The 23,174-nt window shown below is 35.8% G+C and overlaps 1 long non-coding RNA gene across 1 annotated transcript in view; it reads left to right on the top strand.

Moving 5' to 3' along the window:
• Positions 1–22,352, top strand: part of LOC125164560 (uncharacterized) — an 83,521-nt gene extending 61,169 nt beyond the window's left edge. The window contains exon 3 of the long non-coding RNA XR_007151806.1: positions 22,134–22,352. This is a non-coding gene — a long non-coding RNA (uncharacterized LOC125164560). The remainder of the gene's footprint in view (positions 1–22,133) is intronic.
• The last annotated feature ends 822 nt before the right edge of the window (positions 22,353–23,174 follow it).

Below are 23,174 nucleotides of genomic sequence, written 5' to 3'. Positions count from 1 at the left end.
TGATCGCCCAGTAGACTTCCTGACTTATCTCCATGGATACTCTCTATTAAAAATACAGCTGAAAATGTGTACATCTTGAGTCTAGAGCAGAGCAACTCAGTGAAAGGGGGATGCTACTTCTCATTGAAGTCTATTAGCTCACCTATAGAATTCCCATTTTTTCCTCCAAGGTCTACCTCTTTCCAGGCTCTCCAAAAATGAGAACATTCATTTGGCACTTTGGGTTGAGAGTATTTCTAGGTTATAACCAAGATTTAAATATTTTGGGAGTTTTAGCAAGATGTACTGTTAATAGCACCCTGATCATAGTAGGGTTCAATAAATATGTAGTGATTGAATGAATGAATAAAATAGATATACTGCTAAACATAATGACTTATAATTATACTAATTAGATGATTGCTTATATGATTATCTGTGTAAAGTTTTTTTTTTTTCATACTGGCATATTAGCTCTAGGAGGTCAGAGAATATGTATGCCTTGTTCATAACTATATTTTCAGTTCCTGGCATATTATAGGACTTTCATTATTACTTGTTGATTGAAGACTTAACCTCATATCTTATAAAAGATTTGAGACAGTTTAAACTGAGGAAGGGGTAAGTTACTAGGTTCTACAAGATAAAAGCACATGATATATACCCTAAATTCTACAATTTTAGCCTAATTTTAAGCTATTATTTTAAAATTGCTTCAAGTTTGACAATTTAATGTTTTAGGCATATGTTCAAATGGTGGCACAAAATACCTTTTTTTTTTTTTTTTTGTTACTGATCTCTGTCGATAATAACTTTATATCCTGGATTTTTTTCTTAAACTTTGAATTTGTATAAAATCTACTTGAAAGTGGCTTGTTTTTACAAGGCTTCAGTAAAACCAGAATATATGTCTTTCTCCTCTAGTGTCACCCTATGAAACATTTAAATCAGGATTGTGTCTTTATTATTTTTATCACTGTATATCTTTGGGTTCCCTACCCAACTTCAATGAAGTCTACCCATGCAATTTTGATACTTATTACTGGATGCTAACAGTTGTTTTAATTTTGTACTAAAAATAACTAGACTTTAGTCAGAAGACATTTCATCTAAATGGTTTTAATTATGTGTCTGATAATCTTTTCTCTCTTTATTGTGCTAAAAAATAGACTCTTATTATAGGTGAATGTAAACAGTATCGTTGAAACACTGTTTAAATTAAAAATTAAACATAAGATTAAAATATAACTTAATGACAAATTTGAAAAGATGAATTAAAACAATTTTTAAAAACTTATTGAAATACAATTTGCATAGCACCCATTTTCAGTGTACAATTCAATGACTTTTAGTAAAGTTATAGAGCCTGTGTGACCATCTCCACAATTTTAGAATATTCTCATTACTCTAAAACATCCCTCATGTCTTTTTGAATTGTCTTGGTATCCTTGTAGAAAATAGATTGAACATAAATGTAGGGGTTTATATCTGATGTCTCAATTCTGTTTTATTGATCTGTATGACTATCCTCAGGCCAGTACCAGTCTTGATTCCAGTAGCTTTGTAGTAAGTTTTGAAAACAGTAAGAAGAAGGTCTCCAACTTTGTTATTCATTCAAGATTAGTTTGGCTATTCTGTGTCCTTTGCAATTCCATATGAATATTAGGAGCAGCCTGTCAATTTTTGCACAAAGAAAGAAAAAAAAGCAGCTGAGATTCTGACAGGGATTGCATTGAATCTGCAATCACTTTGAGGAATATTGTCATCTTAATATTAAATCTTCCACACCATAGACAACAAATTATTTTTAATTCATTTAAGTATTACTTCCAAATCCAATTAAAAAAATTCTGGTTTAAAAAAATTGTGTCTTTAAGAAAATGTCCCTAATATGTACAAGAAAGTGTGACAACGGCTCTGTGGGGGAAAGACCTAGCCATGGGACGGCTAGACCGAGCCAATGGGAAGAGGACTTATGTCTTACTCTATAGCCTTTTGCATATTTTTGAATTGTGAACTATGTACATGTAGAAGTTAATTAAAAATTAAATTTTCTAAAAACTTTCTCCCAGTTTCTTGAAGTGAAATAAGATGCACAAATATGGAATAAAGTGTTAAAGGGGCCAGATTTGTGTAATATTTTCCTGTTTTAACTTAGACTTAACTGTACATTGTCTCACCTCTGGCCATCCCATTTTTATTTCTCAACATCTGTCTATTTCCTCTTCTTTATCCTGACACACAGTCTAATCCATTTTTTTGCTCTCATTTTTCCAATATTTTAGTCAGGTATGGGCTAGTTTGCTTTCTCCTGTCTTAAAGCAGGTACTTATAACCAGGTGTAGATGTTCTCTGCTCCCTTTTCTTGCCCATCCCCTGTTTCCCATCTCCCCCTAATACTCTTAAGATACCCACAATTTTATCTTACTTTTTTGGGGTGATACCCTGTCCTAGGAATACTATAGTTCATACACTTTCTTACTCTTTTGGAATCATTAGTTTAGATTTCCTAATTCTTTCCTTTCCTTTTATGTCTTGAATCTTGCCTTTTCTTTCTTTTTTCTTTTTCTTTTCTGTTTTTTTTTTCTTTTTGGCAAATATGTGTTTTCTTATTAAGTAGTCAGACAGCATACTCTCTTTGTAAAATGAGTTTTATTTCAAAACATAAGTATTAAAATATCAAGTAAAATGATCCCAGCAATTGCACTACTCAGAATTTATCCAAAGGATATAGGAGCACTGATTCATAGGGGCACTTGTACCCCAATGTTTACAGCAGTGCTTTCAACAGTAGCCAAATCACGGAAAGAGCCTAAATGTCCATCAACTGATGAACGGATAAAGAAGTTTATATATATAATGGAATACTACTTGGCAATGAGAAAGAATGAAATCCTGCCATTTGCAACAACATGGATGGAACTGATATCATATGTTTTTGCTGATATATGGAACTTGAGAAACTTAACAGAAGACCATGGGGGAAGGGAGGGGAAAAAATAGTTACAAACAGAGAAGGAGGCAAACCACAAGAGACTCTTAAATACAGAAAACAAACTGAGGGTTGATGGGGGGGGGGGAGGGGGAAAATAGGTGATGGGCATTGAGGAGGGCACTTGTTGAGATAAGCACTGGGTGTTGTATGTAAGTGAAGAGTTGTGGGAATCTACCCCCAAAACCAAGAGCACACTGTATACAATGTATGTTAGCTAACTTGACAATAAATTACACTAAAAAATAGGTATTTATGGATTAGCAAGTTGATTATGAGATTAACATTCAGTGTCTATCAGAATAAAACACTCAAAAGTATTTATCATTTTTTCAGATATAAAGAAAATATAAACAGAATATTTCAAGCAATATATGAGCAAGGTTTAAACAAATATATTTGTAGAGGTACTTTGAGTCCATTCTTTTTAATATAATTGTTTTTTATTATAAAGTAATTTATATTGATAAATCCAACCATTACAAATATAAGGAGTATAAGTGTAAATCAACCTATTATTCTAATCTTTAAAGAGTAACAGGCTTTTTTTTCTACATAAGTACTAAAATGTATCAGTAGAGGAAGCTTTCTGCTACAATTAAATACTGGACCATTTGTGACTTGATCATTTAAAAGGTTAAATTATTTCCCATAATCAAGGAGCTTGAAGATAAGTGGTTCTAGGGTCAGTGAGTTAGCTCTGTGAGGTAGGACCCAGGCTCCTTCCCCCTGCCTTTCTCTACCTGTTTGCTCCCCCCGTGCCCCCCCCCCCCCCCCCGAGTTCTCGTTTCATGGTTATAAGGTGGCTGTAACAACCTCAAGTGCACATCTTTATATAAAGGCATTACTGGGAGGAAAAGGCTGAATGGAGAAAGGGGGCTTCCTTTCATTAGGGAGAAAAAAATGTTTCTATAAATCTTCCTTACCCTCATGGACAGAACTTGATATTTGGCACTTTTGCTGCAAAGAAGTCTGAGAAAGTGATTATCTAGTCACTATCTAATGGGATTGACATGAATTCATTTACCCACATAATTTGGGGGGCAGGGAGTGTCTAGGAAAATTGTTTCTAGAACAGAATTATGATTCTTCTTTTTAAAGAAATGGGAGGGGGCGCCTGGGTGGCGCAGTCGGTTAAGCGTCCGACTTCAGCCAGGTCACGATCTTGCGGTCCGTGAGTTCGAGCCCCGCGTCGGGCTCTGGGCTGATGGCTCAGAGCCGGGAGCCTGTTTCCGATTCTGTGTCTCCCTCTCTCTCTGCCCTTCCCCCGTTCATGCTCTGTCTCTCTCTGTCCCCAAAATAAATAAACGTTGAAAAAAAAAAATTTAAAGAAATGGGAGGAGTGCTATTGAGAAGGCCACTAGCAGTAGCTGCTATACTTGTTCTGTCAATGTGTGTGTAAAGGATTAGGTTTTCCTGTTAAGTAGTACAGGCCCCAAGTAGCTCTGGTTTAAACAAGAGGGAAATTTACTTGTCTTGTAAAATTTCAGCACAGGGAGTACCGGAAGTGTGATTCCTTACAGATTGCCGCTTTTCCATCTGTAGAGAATGGGACTCATCTCCATGGTTCAGAATGGCAACTATATCTCAAGCAGGAGGATTAGAAAGGGATAAAGTCAAAAAGGGGCCAAAAGGGCAGGCACTGGCCTTACCTTTAGGTAAGGTCCCTTAAGGCTGCTCTGAAACATTCTGCTTCTGGTCCATTGTCTGATTCTTAGTGGCCACATGAAGCTGTTAGGGAGCCTGAGAAATGCACCTTTTATGACAGATGGCTATGGGTGTAGGTTAAAGTTAGTACCTATTAAAAAAGAAGCCTCCAAGAAAGTGAAATGGAAAGACTGCTAATAGTCTCTGGCATTTATGGGCATAAAAGAACACTCAGTATTATCATTGTAAAAATGGTATCATCCTGAACATATTTATTACCAAGTTTTTTATTTAAAGGAATTCTTTTAGGATAAGTTGTGAAAGCTGTGAGAAGCCACACCTTCCATTTGTTTAAGTTATGCCTAATTCTTTTCCAATTCAGTGTTTTGCTCAGGACTAAAGAAAGTCTTACTGGAAGACACTGGGTTTTCCTATTGCAGACATTTAAAGAAAACATTCTGGAACTTACCATTTTGAGCATGGCTTGAAATCTTTAGTGTTTCCAAAAAAGATATGGAGAGGAGGACTGAAAGATATCTCCAAAGTCTTAACTTTCTTCAGGTTTTTAATCTATGAGAGCTGTGTGTGAAATCCTGTCATCACAGTGTAATTGCTGGATAGAAAATTTATCTCTTTTCTAAACTTTTCTTTATTCTTTCTGAATGATTACTAGATGCCAGATATTAAGATTTTATTGAACGGATTTGTGTGAAAAGAAAAGCCATGGTAATCTCTTTTATGTGTATTTTTTTTTTTGGAAATTGCTTCTGCACAGATTAAATTTTATATCCAAGCTTAGAGGTAAAAAGCAAGCTAGTATCTAATTGTTCTTTGCCTGGTCTGGTCACAGCCTACTGCAGGAAGCTTGTTCAAATATGGGCACTTCAATATTTCAGGCAGAAAATAAAATCTTTCTCTTGTTCACATAAATAATGCCATGTCAGTGCATCCTTACTAATCCTGGCTTTGTGAAATGAAGTTTTAAAATCTGCTAAGTATCCTCTAATTCAAAGGATTGCTCTAGTAGAATGAGATAAGACAATGGGTTTATGACTCAAAGACCATGTGCCTAGATGCACTGTATTCATTGCTTCAATGGTAGAATGTTGATTTTCAGAGATAAGGAGTCCAATTTTATAACTTCTTTCTACCAGTCATTCTTTGAGTGGTGCGGGTGACCAGCTGTCTGAGAATCTGTTATTGAGGGTTGGCGTCTGCATGCCACATGATGTCTTCTTCCTAATCCTGTGTAAGTCTATAATATTCTTTATGGAGTTCTTTAATTGCTTCATTATTCCATGTTGCTAAGCAGTTAGCACCTGCTAACTACTGAAAGGAGTATTTGCTTCAGATATTTTGCACAACATTTAAATAGGCCTAGATTTTTGTAATATCACAGATGGTGTGGTATAAATAAGAAGGTCATGTGGACAGTGTTAAAAATTTGGATGTTGCTTTCAACTGGGACTTTTGGAGCCCTTCTCAGTGACATTGGGTGGTATGTTTATTTACTATTTTTTTCCTATATTAATATATTAATCATTTAAATTCTACTGTATGCAGTACATTGTTCTGGGTGTTTTCAGAGATATCACAGAACAATAAGATTTTCCCCCATTCATTCATCCTAACTCATGAATAATTGTGTGGGATATAGTAGACATTTCCTCCTTTGCCCCAACATCACCTCCAATATTTGAAGCTTCTTCTGCCTCATGAGATTTCATGTACCTTCCACTAGAGAACCTCCCTCCACAGCCTCCCTTGCATCTAGGCTTGGCCCTTGACCCTGCTCTGATAAGCAGATACGTGGGAGGGACCACTCAGAATGCATTCTGGTAAAGGTGAGGTAGTGGCCATTGCTGCATCCACTTTCCAGAAACTGCAGGCAACAGTAGCAGGAGTACCTAATGGCCAGCATTGTTGGGGTTGGTGGAATTACCTAAGGTCTGCACCCATGGGTAGCAGCTGTGATGCCTTCATGAGACCAGTTCTGTGAAATGGACTTGGACTTCTGGGTTCAGAAGTGTCTATAAGTAGTTGCTTGTCTCTTTGGATTCTGTGAGTTACTCAGAATATTTAATGTAGAGAATTACTTGCTATTGTTGTAACTAAGGTCATTAATTGATATAAGAAGCTAAAAATTATCACATCTTTAATGAATCACGAAATAAAGTAAAATCCAAATTTTTGAGTAGACATATTAATGACATAGGATGGAGATAGGGGCTCAAGAAAATAGGAAAGATTGATGGAAGAGGTAGATAGATGTTGAGCTCTGTGGTCTCAACTTATTCAACAAATACTATGAGCTGCTAGTATATACCACATCTGGTATTAGGTGCTTGGGATAAAAAAAATGAGCAAGAATTGCACAGTTACTGTCTTCATGAAGATGAAAGTCTTATGGAGAAGAACTTAAGTCATTACCACAGCTCTGGCAAAAACTCTGTTGGAATATGAGGATACAGTGTGAACTTATATCAGGGACACTTATGTTTTCAAGAAAAGGAAAGTGAGGCTTCCCAGAGGAGTGTCTTTAAGAACCAATCTGAACATGGGACACCTGGGTGGCCCAGTCTGTTGAGTGTCCGACTTCAGCTCTGGTCATGATTTCATGTTTCATGGGTTTGAGCCCCACATCAGGCTCACTGCTGTCAGCCTGTCAGCAAAGAGCCCACTTTGGATCTTCTGTCCCCCTCTCTCAGCATCCCCATTTGTGCTCTTCCAAAAATAAATAAATATTTTAAAAAATTAAAAAAAAAAAGAATCAATCTGAACGATGTGTAAACTGAAGAGAACTGATAGAGGAGGGTCTTTGGGTAAAGAATGTCCAAGTAAAGATAGCATTTGTAAAACCTTTATAGTGAGAGAGAATATGACACATTTGAAAGACCTAAAATTTTCTGTGTGGTTGAAATACAGAATATGGAAATAGCTAATGGCCAAGTGGATCTGGAGAAAAACTAAGTATTTTTTTCTTGTGTATTTAACTTTGTGGTGCTAGTATTCTTCTTCCCAAACAAAGATGATTACTCTGCTTGTCCTTAAATACTCCATACTAAGTCCTGACATTAAATGGGGTTTCTGTACAACTGTGTGATGGTGTACTTGGCCAGAACAGGGCCAGTAGCGGTGTTCAAAGGGATGAAGAGACAAAGACATATTTAAGATATATTTAGCAGAATTTGGTCATTGATTAAAAAGATAAATGGAAAGGGATGCAATTAAGGTGTTTCTTCTTTATTAGGAAGGCACAGACTTCTGGTTTCTAAGTGGTCTTTCTGTCCACCTGCAATTACCCAGTAAATAAATATAATAATGTTTATGTTTACACATATTTTAATTTAATTAAAAGTACAAATACTTTTAAAAACATAATAGTAATTTATCTAAATATGTTCCTCTTTGTTGGTTAGCAAAACTTTAAGTAAAAGACAGAAAATATTTATTTTACTCTAGTGGCTGTGGCAAAATTTGACATTTGCTTTAGATAATACTGGATTTGGATAACACTTAGGCATATATTTGACAAGTTGTATGTAACTTAGTTGTTATATATAACTCTGAAAAATAATAATTTACATTGATATAGTACTTTGTGTTTCTTTTAAAAGATCTTCATTCATTATTTCATCTTATACTCACTTTAAAACTTTGTGAAAGGCAAAATTATCCCCATTAGGTAGATGAGGACATGCTGGCTCATAAAGGTTTAATAATATAAGCTCATCCATGCTGAAGTAGAACATGGACAAAGACAGGTCTTTGTTCAGAGACAAGGAGAAGAGTTAAGCATTATTTTTATAGTAGGTGCTAGTTTTCAGAAGGGCAAGGATACATATTGTGTAAATGAAGACTCCAGGATTTAAAAAGGATAGAAGATGGGGCACCTGGGTGGCTCAGTTGGTTGAGTGGACGACTTCCGCTCAGGTCATGATCTCACAGTTCATGAGTTCAAGCCCCACATCGGGCCCTTTGCTGACAGCTTAGAGCCTGGAGCCTGCTTCGAATTCTGTGTCTCCCTCTCTCTCTGCCCCTTCCCTGCTCATGCTCTGTCTCTCCCTCTCCTTCAAAAATAAATAAAAACACTAAAAAATTTATAAAAAGGATAGAAGACACATGAACTGCTAACTAGGTAATGAATCACTTTATGATTTGGAAGGTCATGGCAATTTTCTTTAATGTATGTACAACCTGTATCTATTCAAGTGAAGTTAAATAGAGGGTTGATCAACTGTCTCTCAAATATTAGTAAGTAAAGGACCATTAAGGTCATCCATGCAGTATTCTACCTCTTATTCCTTGGGGTTATTTTTGGTTTTGTTTTTTATTTTGGCTTGCATTGCTCTTTTAGGTTAGAGTTATCCTCTGTGCTTGAAGGTGAAGACATTATTTTCTATTGTTTGTGTGTTTGCCTGAAGAGCTTGTACAATACTGAGTTGATTGCACTCAAAACTGTTAGGGGCTTAGGAGCTCAGAGACGCAAATGCATAAAAAAATGCCTTTCACAACCCAGCTTAGCTTTAGAAGGTAACTAAGAAAATGCTTATAGCAATGGGATGACACTATGCAGCTCTGTGAGTTGTAGTTGGAAAGCTACAAAGTCATTGCTTGAAGCACTGTATTTATTTATAGATGGACAATTACAAGTAGCTTTGGGGGCTGAAATTTTGTGAAAATATCCACTTATAGAGGTCTCCTGGTTGGCCTACTTATATACATATAAACAGATTTTCTTGGCATGAGGACCAGAGAACTGATGATAAACAAAAATGTGACTGTTAAATAAGATATATGATTACTGGTAACCACAGTGGGCTTTTTGTCAGGTTTAATCAGTTTGAAGAATAAATTAGTGGTGCCTTGAAAAGTATGAAATATAATTCCTTGTATAGAAGCCAATTAATTTTTATTTTCTAAAAACAAAATTAATGATAGGTAATCAAGTACAGAATTTAAAAATTGCTAAGTGCTGAAAAACAACCACACACATACACAAACATACAGCTTCCACGTGCATATGTTTTTTTCTATTATTATTATTGTTATTATTATTTATTATTATTATTATTATATAGTTTGTAAATGATCTCTAAAGAGCCAAAGCCTATTCTGCATATGTTATCAAGCTGAGAACTCTAATTGGACAGTAGCCCATTGGTATATTTGCAAGTGCGGTTAGAGGGAAGGAATGGCGGGAAGAAACATGAAGTGCCAGACTTGAGAGTGGAAGAGCATCTTGTTATATTATTTCTTAATTGGGTTTGACTGTGGAAGACTTTGAAAGAGAAATTATTTAGGAGAAACAAGACTTATTCTCCTGGATAGGAAGTTTTAGAAACAGCATGTGTAATGACTATGTTAATAGAAGTGTCATGTTAAGTACTGTAGGCTTTCTTGCATCACTGAGATTCAAGGAAATATTCCATCACTAGTGAGTCAGAAAGCTTGACTTTTACTGAAAAATGATTAAATAAGAGGGAAAAGACTGCCAGCTAATTAGTTGGCTGGACTTACATGGACATTATCTTGAAACCCCTTTATAGGAAACTTCAACCGCATGGTCAGACCTTAGAACTGTTTTGATCCAAAACTAATTTCCTCAAGTGAGTAGTTAGAAATTGCTTTCTTGTAACAATTTCAAAAGGAATGAAATAGAGGAAAGAAGTGGGTTCATAAAATGAAGGGCAAATGGTCTGATTAAAACACACACACACACACACACACACACACACACACACACACGTCCCTCCATAGCAGGTAGGAGAGGTTTGGGGAAGGGAAAAAGAAAGAGAAAAACATCAGTGATCCCCATTATTTTCTTTAAATATTTATTTTTAAATTACTCCAGAAAAATTTTTATCTTTATTCGTTTTAAGAAGAAATAAATTAATATACAGTGGCGTATGAGCTATTTTAAAAACATATGTACAATAATCACCAATGAAAACATTTTTTAGTGTGGAAACTTATGTTTATTAATAAGGTATTTTCTTCCTAATGAACAAACTTGGTGCTTCTTTGATCCATTCTAGAAGCTCTGATATGATTGCTCTGTTTAATCTAAGATTTTAAAAGTGTCTCTTAACTGGATTATCTGTTGAACAACATGAGATGACTTAGAGGAGTTGTAATGCTAAGATTCATTTGCAATGGTAACCAACATTACTATTTAGAGCATTTGTGGAGATGAAGCCGTTCCTCCTCTTCTGAGAGAAAATTGACTAAGTGCCCTTTGAATATTCCATAGGACCCCATTTACACTGTATTTCTTCACCTTGTTCCCTGCAGTGATGACAGCTGTATTTAAATTCAGTGTCCAGGATTCCAATTGCTGTATCCAGATTCTTAAACCATCTCTTAATTGCCTACACTGCCTGAGTATTCTGCCAAAATTCAGGAGGGCAACATCAGTCTGAGAGGACAATTTCCCGTGAATTCTGCTTTAGCCTGTCCAGTTCCATGAGTTCTTTAGGATTGTTTCTTTTATGATGGCTTTCCCCATGAAGCCTCCACCCAAAGCAGTCAAGGAAGTATCAAGAGGTACCAGAGTAAAAATGAGGTTTTCTTATAAATATGACTTTTTCTGAAAATGGACACCAGTCTGTGTGAGATAGTATTTCAGCATCTTATTAAAAGCAAAAGGTTTGGGGTGCCTGGGTGGCTCAGTTGGTTAAGCATCCAACTCTTGGTTTTGGCTCAGGTCATGATCTCATGATCAGGTTCGTGAGTTCAAGACCTGCATGGGGCTCTGCATGGACAGTGTGGAGCCTGCTTGTGATTCTCTCTCTCTCCCTCTGTCTCTGCCCCTCCTCTGCTCACACATACACATTCTCTCTCTCAAAATAAATAAGTAAACTTAAAAAATTAAAGCAAAAAGTTTTATGAACTCCCTTCCTTTTAATAAGTGGTACTTTTCTAATAAATCTCAGTTGGCCCTGGCTAATACTTCTAAATTTGCTTTACACATGTTTCATTGAATCTAAGATGCCAGTGGTTCTCGGATAATGCATTATTTGTTATATAAGATAGAAAAAAAGATGACATAATACTAAGACCCTGGGCTCCTAAGACTCTTAAAGTTATCTCTATTTCAGAGTAAATGTGATTATAAAATAGAAGGAATATGATATTGCTAACCTCCTCTGCACCTGAATCCACCTTTTTCCTAGTTGGTGAGGCCTAAACCACATAGATACCTCAAATGAGCTATAAACTTGTCATGAATGTAGCCATTCTGGAAAGGTAGAATTTCTAGAATGTTTAACAGAAAAAAGGTTTCAGGCAGCATTGTGGATTCTGTACCATATGTGGATTTAAGAGATAGATATTTCATTCCTTGAGTTTTACAAATTGAGTTCACTGTCTTATGCTTTACACTGGATCATATCTGTCTCTCCACCCTGCCCCAGCCTGTAGGAATCAGGTAATGTAGGGGATTTGTTATGGGGACCTCAGCTTCCTTTCCCTGGCCCTGCATGAGAGTATGTGGATATATGGGGGCAGATCATGTCAATGCTTTTTTCTCCCTTGGACACTTTGTGTGATAATAATTTTTTATAAGATATAATTAATCTTAGCAATTCTTTCCTTAGCCCTCTTCAAGAGTTCTCCATGGGAGAAAGTATCTATTTCCCAGGGTTTTCTATTTGGTGTCTATGCTGGGTTGTGATCTTCCTTGATGGCATTTTCTGCTTTGAACACTTGATAGAAAGCTGCCTCTTAACCAAATACCTTTTATTCATTTAACAGTTATAGTTTGGGTGTCTTCTTTGTTTCAGGCACTATTATATTATGGGTCATACAGAACATTATTTCTGAAAACAACAAGCATTGACTGTTTTTGGGCAAAGACTTGATGGTGACAAATGAGCCATGTGGATATCTGATGGAAGAGTGTCTCTGACAGGGAATGGCAAGGACAAAAGCCTTTCAGTGGAAACATGCATAGTGCATTTGAAGGACACGGCCATGAGGAATAGAGTGAACAGGAAAATAGTGGTAGAAAATAAGAACAGAGAAGTCGAGGAGAGGATAGGCCAATTTAAAAGACTCAATTTTTACTCTGAGTGAGATGGAAAGGCACTAAAGGAATTTATACAAAAAGTAACATTCTGATTTTATTTTTAAAGAATCTCTTGACTCTATGTGGAGAAAACACACTGTAGCATGGAAGGGGGAAAGCAGTGAGACACATAGAAGGCTAATGCCGTAATTGAAGAGAAAGATAATGGTGGTTTTTGCCAGGGATCTAGTGGAAAAGGTGGTAAGTGGTGGCCTGGTCCAGGACAGGGAAAGTAGCCAGGTTTACTTTTAATTTCTTCTCCTTCTTCTCCTTCTTCTTCTTCTTCTTCTTCTTCTTCTTCTTCTTCTTCTTCTTCTTCTTCAAATCTAAATCCATGTTAGTTAACATATAGTATAATAATGATTTCAGGAATAGAATTTAGTAATTCATCACTTACACATAACACCCAGTGCTCATCTCAACAAGTTGCCCTCCTTAATGTACCTTGCCCATTTAGCCCATCCCCCCCACACCCCTCCAGCAACCCTCAGTTTGTTCCCAGTATTTAAGAGTCTCTTATGGTTTATTTCCCTCTCCGTTTTAATATTATTTTTGTTTTCCTTCCCTTATGTTCATATTTTGTATCTTAAACTTCACATATGAGTGAAGTCATATGATATTTGTCTTTCTCTGACTGACTTACTTCGCTTAGCATAGTGCACTCTAGTTCCATCGACATTTTTGCAAATGGCAAGATTTCATTCTTTGTGATTGCTGAGTAATACTCCATTGTGTCTACACACACACACACACACACACACATATACACACACACTACATCTTATTTATCAATTTATCTGTCGATGGACATTTGGGCTCTTTCATACTTTGGCTATTATAGATAGTGCTGCTATAAACATTGGGATGTATGTGACCCTTTGAAACATCATACCTATGTCCCTTTATTTATTATAAATAAATAGTGCAATTGTTGTGTCATAAGGTAGCTCTATTTTTAATTTTTGAAAATTAAAATTACTGTTTTCCAGAGTGGCTGCAGCAGTTTGCATTCCCACCAGCAGTGCAAAAAGGTTCCTCTTTCTCTTCATGCTCACCAACATCTGTTGTTGCCTGAGTTGTTAAGGTTAGCCATTCTGACAGGTGTGAGGTGCTATCTCATTGTGGTTTTGATTTGTATTTCCCTGATGATGAGTGATGTTGAGCATTTTTTCATGCGTCTGTTAGCCATTTGGATATCTTCTTTGGAAAAGTGTCTATTCATGTATTTCACCCATTTTTTCACTGGATTATTTGTGTTTTGGGTGTTGAGCTTGATAAGTTCTTTATAGATTTTGGATACTAACTCTTTATCTGATATGTCATTTGCAAATATCTTCTCCCATTCTGTTGCTTGCCTTTTAGTTTTGCTGATCATTTCCTTTGCTGTGCAGAAAATTTTCATCTTGATGAGGTCCCAATAGTTCATTTTTGCTTTTGTTTCCCTTGCCTCCGGAGACATGTCAAGTAAGAAATTGCTGCAGCTGAGGTCAAAGAAGTTGTTGCCTGTTTTCTCCTCTAGGATTTCAATGACTTCCTGTCTTACGTTTAGGTCTTTCATCCATTTCAAGTTTATTTTTGCGTATGGTGTAAGAAAGTGGTCCAGGTTCATTCTTCTGCATGTCACTGTCCAGTTTTCCCAGCACCACTTGCTGAAGAGACTGTCTTTATTTGACTGGATTTTCTTTCCTGCTTTGTCGAAGATTAGTTGGCCATACATTTGTGGGTCCATTTCTGGGTTCTCTATTCTGTTCCATTGATCTATGTGTCTGTTTTCGTACCAGTACCATATTGTCTTGATGATTACAGCTTTGTAATACAGCTTAAAGTCCAGAATTGTGATGCTTCCAGCTTTGGTTTTCTTTTTCAACTTTGTTTTGGCTATTTGGCATCTTTCAGGGTTCCAAACAAATTTTAGAATTGTTTGTTCTAGCTCTGTGAAGAATGCTGGTATTATTTTGATAGGGATTGCATTTGATGTGTAGATTGCTTTGGGTAGCATTGACATTTTAACAATATTTGTTTTTTCAATCCATGTGTATGGAATGTTTTTCCATTTCTTTGTGTCTTCTTCAATTTCTTTAATAAGCTTTCTGTAGTTTTCAGTGTATAGATCTTTCACCTTTTAAGATAGGTCCATTCCTAAGTGTTTTATGGTTCTTGGTGCAATTGTAAATGGGATCGATTCCTTGATTTCTCTTTCTGCTGCTTCATTATTGGTGTATAGGAATGCAACTGATTTCTGTGCATTGATTTTATATCCTGCAACTTGGCTGAATTCATGTATCAGTTCTAGCAGTTTTTTGGTGGAATCTTTTGGGTTTTCCATGTAGAGTATCATGTCATCTGAGAAGAGTGAAAGTTTGATTTCTTCCTTACTTGTTTGGATGCCTTGTATTTCCATTTTTGTTTGATTGCTGAGACTAGGACTTCCAACGTTATGTTGAATAATAGTGGTGAGAGTGGACATCCCTCTTGTGTTCCTTACCTTAGGACAAAAGCTCTCAGTTTTTCCTCATTGAGGATGCTATTAGCAGTGGGTCTTTCATGTATGGCCTTTATGATTTTGAGGTATGATCTTTCTATCCCTACTTTCTTGAGGGTTTTTATCAAGAAAGGATTCTGAATTTTGTGAAATGTTTTTCTGCATCTATTGAGAGGATCATGTGGTTCTTATTTTCTCTTTTATTAATGTGATATATCACATTGAATGATTTGCAGATATTGAACCAGCCCTGCATCCAAGGAATAAATCCAATTGATTGCGGTGAATAGTTCTTTTAATGTATTGTTGGGTCCAGTTTGCTAGTATCTTGTTGAGAATTTTTGCACCTATGTTCATCGGGTAAATTGGTCTATGGTTCTCCTTTTTAGTGGGGTCTTTGTCTGGTTTTGGAATCAAGGTAATGCCGGCTTCATAGAATGAATTTGGAAGTTTTTCTTACATTTCTATTTTTCTATTTTTTTGGAAGAGCTTCAAAAGAATAGGTGTTAACTTGTATTTAAATGTTTGGTAGAATTTCTTACATCTTTTATGTCCCAGATAATAAATACACCATTCTTCCAAGGAGATCTGGTTTATTGTAGTGGCGAATGGTATTTAGAAATCCAAATCTGGGTGCTTATTGTTATGATCTGTCATTCTTGTATCACACTGTTTTATTATAGAGGCTTTGTAATGTGTTCTAATATCCTCTAGTGGCTCTTTTCATACTTCATTCATTTTAGTGTTTATTTAGCATTTTAACATGCATTTTTGTTTTTTTCCTATGAAGTTTAGTATCAACTTTTCTAGCCATGGGGGGGGGAATTTTTTTGTTATTTTTACTGGCACTATATTTATAAATTAACTTAGGGAGAACTGATATCTTGATAATGTGGTCAGATCCAAGAAAAAGAGGTATCTGTCCACCCGCTACTACCTATTTTTCTTGTTTTGAAAGTTTTTAAATACAGAAAATAACCAATTATTAAGTTTATTACTAAATATTTTATCTTTATCATTATTTCAATATTTGTATACTTTTCCTTTATTTTTTTCTTTTAAGTGGTCATTATTGGTGTATATAGAGGTCTTTGATTTTTACATGTTAATTTTATAGTCTGCTACCTTGCTGAATTATTTTTGTGATTTTTTTTTTTTTGGTCAGTTTTATTATTGATTTTCTAGTGTTTTCCAGGCAGAGTATCATACTATTGGCAAATACACATGGTTTTGCCTCTTTGAAATCTTTTATGCCTCTAACTGATGCCCCCAGAACATTACAAAATATTAGTGGATATAATGGGTATCCTTATCTCTGATTTTTGTGAAAATCCTTATAGTATTTCCCTTTGTATAAGATACTGACTAGAGGATTGAGTAATATATTTTATTACTTTAAGGATGTATCCAATCATTTGTATGTTCATGAATTTTGTATTGGAAATGGGCACTGAATTTTGCCAAGGCCTTTTTCAACATTTATGGAGAAAATATGTTTTTTCTTCTTAGATCAAGTAATTTGGTGAATCATTTCAATAGATTTCCTAATAATGGGCTATCCCTGTATTCTTAGCTTAAATCCCACTTGGTTTTGACATATTATTTTCATAATGGAGTGTCAGAGTGTCTCTGCTAATATTTAGGAATTTTCCACTGGTGTTCATAAGTGATAGTAATCTGTAATTTTCTTTAGTGCGTGTGGTAAATTAATCAGGTATCAGTTTCAAAGTTATAATTGCTTCATTAACATAATTTGGAAGTTTCCTTAATTTTCTGTACTCTGAAGAAATTTATATAGCATTGGAAATATCTTGACTCTAAAGGTGTGGTAAAATTTCCTCATAGAGTCATCTGACTGGTGTGTGTGTGTGTGTGTGTGTGTGTGTGTGTGTGTGTGTGTGTTTGAATTAGCTCCTCGACAACTTTCTCTGTTTCTTCTATGGCAATTAGATTGACTTATACCTTCTATTTCCACTGACCTCAGTTTTGATAAACTATATTTTCCTATAAAATCCATTTCATGCAGATTTGTAAATTATTTGCACAGAGACTGCAAAGTAGTTGCTTATGATGTTTTAAACTTTGGCTATATCAATAATTATTTCTCTCATTTATTTCTTATTTTGTATATTTATGTTTCTTCCTCTTTAGATTAAGTTAATATTTTTTATTTTCATTGTAGTTTCTGAAAGAATTAGAATTTTGATTTATTAACGTATCTACAGTTTTTCGTTTTTAATCTCATTACTTTTTGCTTTTATCTTTTTATTTCCTTTCTTCTTGTTTACTTAAAGATGTGGTAATCTTTTCCTAGATTTTTAAATTGGAAATTTAGTCCACTTATTTTCATTCTTTTATTTCATTGATAGAGATATTTAAAAATTAGTATTTTCCTTTGTTCTCTTCTTTAAATGCATTCCACAGATACTGTGTAAGAGAAATATTCTGATCCTGGAAACAACATGGATGAATCTCAAAAACATGCTGTCTGAAAGAAGGCAGACATAATAACTACATTTGATGTGGTTCTGGTCACATGATATTCTAGAAATGTATATTTTACACAAATCAAATCAGTGGTTTCTTATTCTGGGTGTGGTATTGAAGATATAGACTGCACAACACTGTGAGCTATATTTTTGTTAGGATGGTTATATGCATGTATAAGTTTGTGAAAACATGAAATGCACCCATAACAGTATACTTACAGGTGCATTTTATTGCATGTGATTTCTTGTAACTATATGTTATAATTCTAATTAAAAATAAGTATGATAATGCCTCACTATGAAAATGGAAACTTACTGTATAATGTCTACCTAGATTTGTAAGATTCTCAGATTCCTGGTTGGACTACTTTCTTAATCTTACATTTGTTCAGTGACCATAGAGAAGTTACTAACATTTTTTTTTTTGAGAACAGAGCAACAATTTTCCCTACATTTGAAATGCTGTATAATTTACTTCCTTTTGGAGATAATTAAAACTTGTTTCAATTTTATTTGTTTGATATTAGCATAAAGAGGATCATGTTCAACTTCTTAATTTTAGGATACATTCATAGTATCATAATGCTTCAGTTTTCTCAACTGTAAAATAGGGATAATATTACTTTCCTTATATTATTATATGAAAATTAAATTATGTAATGTTTATAAAACTCAGCCTAGTATTTAAATTAAATAATTGATTACAAATTTTAGTAAGCAGTACTCCCAACGAAGCTAAAGACAAAATGATACTATTATTATCTAGTGGGCATGACTGTCTTCCTGGCTTTATTTGGAACAAAAAGCATTTGGGAATAGAGTAACAGTACTATAATTACCTAGCTAGTACAATTAAACTAGAGAAAGAAATGAGGTATAAAATGTGCAAATTAAGAAGAGAGCCATTATTTTTTGAATGCTTATATAACTGGAAAACATAAGAGAAATGAAATAAAAATTATTGGAAAATATAAGAGAATTCAATGAGATTTGGTTGCAAAGATCCAAAAGTCAACGATAGCTTCCTATATACAAACAACTGCCATTTATAAAATGGATATAAATTTCAACTGTGTGCAAAAACATATTATATGAGGAAAATTATTGCAGCTTTGTTTGTAATATAAAGGAGTAGAGACAAAAACCGTCAGTCAATAGAGATCTGATTTAGTAAGTTACAGAATTCTTATGGAATATTAAGTCACTGTAAAAAAATGAGACATATAAATACTAGTATATGCATGGTACACTACATTGTATAAAATATGCTTCCACTGTGTAATAAAGGGCATGTGGTGTGCATGTGTGTATGTACACACACATATATGTCTAAAATATTTCCAAATTTGTACTTAAAAACTGGAAATAGCAGAAGCACCTGGGAGGCTCAGTTGGTTGAGCATGGGACTTCGGCTCAGTTTATGATCTCATGGTTCATGGGTTCAAGCCCCGTGTCAGGCTCTGTGCTGATAGCTCAGAGCTTGGGGCCTGCTTTGGATTCTGTCTCCCTCTCTGCCCTTTTCCTGCTCATGCTCTGTCTGTCTGTCTGTCTGTCTCTCTCTCTCTCTCAAAAATAAATAAACAAAAATATTTATTAATAATAATTAAAAAAAGAACTGGAAATAGTGGTTGCTCTTGGAGAGGGCTCTGGGGGTATGGGAACAGAGGTGGGCCAGTAATATTTTCATTATATATGCCCTTTGTATGAATGTTCTATTGCTGCATAATAAATTACCACAAACTTAAACAACTTAGACAGCTTCAAACAACATGCATTTATTGGTTCAGTCTTTAGGTTAGATGCACAGCTATCTCAGATGAGTTCTTCACTCAGGGTCTCATAAGGTCAAAATCAACTTGCGTGGGCTCTCAGCTGGCAGCTCTGGGGAAGAGTCCGTTCCAACCTCATTTAGGTTGTTGGTAGAATCCAGTTCCTTGAAGGTATAGGTCTGAGGTCTTGTTTCCTTATCAACAATTAGCTAGACTGTTTTCTGTCATAGAGGCTCTCCACATCCCTCTTATATGGCCCTATCCATCTTCAAACCAGCCAGGATGAGTTGAGCCCTTGTCATGCTTCAAATTTCTCTGACTTCTTTCCCTACTAGCCTGAGAAAACTTAATTTTATACACCTCATGTGATTATATCAGACCCAACCCATATAATATAATCACTGGATGGCAAGGGTCATGGGCCATTCTGAACTTATGCCTTACATATTTTTATAAGGTTCAGTTTTTTATATGAGAATATTATTCTCCTAAAATAGAAACCTGCCAATAAAAAGATTATAATGAAAGATTTAAAAACAATTTCTAATTATCCTATGTTTAAAATGGACTGATAATAAGTTGCTCCAAGATTAGAAAAAGGATGAAAGAAGATAATGCATATAAAAATGTTTTTTAAATGTTAAAGTCATCAACAAATTTTAGTTATACTTTTTAAAACTTTACTGTTATTATTACAACTATTATTAGAAACATGTTAGTCACGCCATTGCATGAGAATTAATAGGAGAACACACAATAAATGTATTTAAAGGTAGTGATAACGGGGCACCTGGGTGGCGCAGTCGGTTAAGCGTCTGACTTCAGCCAGGTCATGATCTCGCGGTCCGTGAGTTCCAGCCCCGTGTCAGGCTCTGGGCTGATGGCTCAGAGCCTGGAGCCTGTTTCCGATTCTGTGTCTCCCTCTCTCTCTGCCCCTTCCCCGTTCATGCTCTGTCTCTCTCTGTCCCAAAAAAATAAATAAACATTGAAAAAAAAAATTAAAGGTAGTGATAAGCAGTCATGGTGAGTGATTAAACATATACAAAGATTATGGCCTAGGAACAGTGCATATTTAACTTTAGATTCATGTGGATAAAAGAAATAACCAGTGGTCCTCTAGTGTAGTAGTTTTTAAAGTTTCCAAAGATGTATAAAACTTTCCCTCCAATGCTATTTTATTATCAGAGGAGACCCTTGAAGTTATGGCAGCCATTATCGAGATCACATATTTTTACTCAGTTCCAGAGTCTTGGAATTTCATTGAACAGGTATTGCCAGACATTGGGAACCATTAGGGTCTCATATTTACTTTCCATGAAGAACTTAATTAAAATTGCTTTTGATATTTAGAAAATGGGAAAATTAAGGTTATTAGGAATTAAGGAGGAGATCGCAAAAATGGCATGACAGATACAATATTTTCTTTAAAATATCTCCACAATATATGTTTGGGAGAGAAATCAAATGTTGCAGGCTTTGCAATCCAACGTCCATCCTATTAGGTGAAAGATGGCTAATGTGAGAGAGTAACGGTGGAATAAGAGGTCCTAGCATATTCTGATGGTTTCCACTGGGTTCTGAAGTGGAATTTTGGGGAGGAGGGTTAGAACTCCTGAACCAGCCTGGGCACTGGGGTGTAGGAGTGAATTCTCCATGGAGATGTACAGCTGTGTAAATGAAGGTCAAAGTTGGTTTTTTTCCCCCCCAAAGGTAGGAAATAATGGGAGGAACTGTTGTGTTCTTCTTTCCTTTATGTGTGATGCTCTTTTATTTGTTCTATATTGGGTCTGCAGATTTGCCCAGTTTCACTTCTTCTCTTGCCCTCTTGCTTGCTCCTGCAGCAGCATCTGCCCCTCATACTAAAACACCACCAGCTATTCCCATGGAGGCTCTGGCTCCTTACACCGCATCCAGACTTAGATGAAGCACTGAACCAGGGGCCTGACATATAGCCTCCCAGCAGCTGACTGGAAGCACTGGGCAAGAATCAATGCCCTGAGACAAATTTTGACCAATGAGATAGAAGAGATGGGAAGCCAGCAGATAAATTTCTTTTCCATTTTCTACCTGATGGATTCTTCCAAGGCAGGATGATTCCATGGAGGCTGTCTGGATAAGGCCTTCATGATATGAAAGCAACCTTTATTTTCTTTAAAGCTATGGCTAACTCAGCAATTCATATCTTGTATTTGATTTTTCTGTTTCACTTCCTTTTCTTCCACATTCTGGATACCCTGAGATTGAATGACCCAATAAGATATGAGTTATTAGTAGATAAACTTTGCCTCTTGCTGTTTTCTGGGGAAGGTAGGCTAAGACCCATTCATTCATTCATTCATTCATTCAGCAAATAATTATTGAATGAACATTATTACTAGGTGAAAATTATTATTAGTGTCTGCTATGTGCCAGGCAGTATTTAAAGTGCTCGGGGCACACCAATGAACAAAGTAGACAAAAACCCTTGCCTTTGCAGAGTTACTTTCTAGTGGAGAGAGAGAAAATGAATAATAAAACATATTACACAAGTAAATTTTAGGGTATGATAGAAAGTGATAAGAAAACATAATCAGCTTCATCTTCTAGTTTTTCTTCCATCATTCTCCTTTTCTTCCCTGAAACCCATCTTCAATACTACTGCTGATAATATTCCTGAAATGTAAAGTTTAAGTCTCATCTCTTACCATCTCCTCTTTTCCTTTACAGACCAGCAACGCTGAACTACTTACAGTTTCCTCTCCTACGGAGTTCTTCTCCAATGCTGTTTATCCTCTCCATGCCTCTGTGTAGTCTGCTGCTTTTGCTGGAAGACCTCCATATTTTCTAGCTGATCTGAGACTCCACCCCAGATCATCTTTTCAGGAAATCTTACCTGACCATTTCCCTCTACATCTCTAACCTTTTTAGGGGCCTTTATGGGATCCCCAAATTCCCTTATAAATATCTTTATCATTACACACCTATTTTCTTTCCCCTAAGTGTCACTATTTCTGTGTTTGCAGCTTTTATTAATCTGAGAGTTCATTGGCCACAGGGACTATGCCGTGTTTACTGTTTTACTCCTAACACTTAGCATAGTGCTCAGTATTTTTGTTTTATTTTTTAATTTTATTTATTTATTTTTTCAATATATGAAATTTATTGTCAAATTGGTTTTCATACAACACCTAGTGCTCATCCCAAAAGGTGCCCTCCTCAATACCCATCACCCACCCTCCCCTCCCTCCCACCCCCCATCAACCCTCAGTTTGTTCTCAGTTTTTAAGAGTCTCTTATGCTTTGGCTCGTCCCTCTCTAACCTCCTTTTTTTTTTCCTTCCCTCCCCCATGGGTTTCTGTTAAGTGTCTCAGGATCCACATAAGAGTGAACACATATGGTATCTGTCTTTCTCTGTATGGCTTATTTCACTTAGCATCACACTCTCCAGTTCCATCCACATCGCTACAAAGGGCCATATTTCGTTCTTTCTCATTGCCCTGTAGTACTCCATTGTGTATATAAACCACAATTTCTTTATCCATTCATCAGTTGATGGACATTTAGGCTCTTTCCATAATTTGGCTATTGTTGAGAGTGCTGCTATAAACATTGGGGTACAAGTGCCCCTATGCATCAGTACTCCTGTATCCCTTGGGTAAATTCCTAGCAGTGCTATTGCTGGGTCATAGGGTAGGTCTATTTTTAATTTTCTGAGGAACCTCCACACTGCTTTCCAGAGCGGCTGCACCAATTTGCATTCCCACCAAC

The sequence above is a fragment of the Prionailurus viverrinus genome, chromosome B1, assembly GCF_022837055.1.
Source record: "Prionailurus viverrinus isolate Anna chromosome B1, UM_Priviv_1.0, whole genome shotgun sequence".
NCBI classification, from domain to species: domain Eukaryota; kingdom Metazoa; phylum Chordata; class Mammalia; order Carnivora; family Felidae; genus Prionailurus; species Prionailurus viverrinus.
This window is presented reverse-complemented; position numbering and strand designations above follow the sequence as displayed.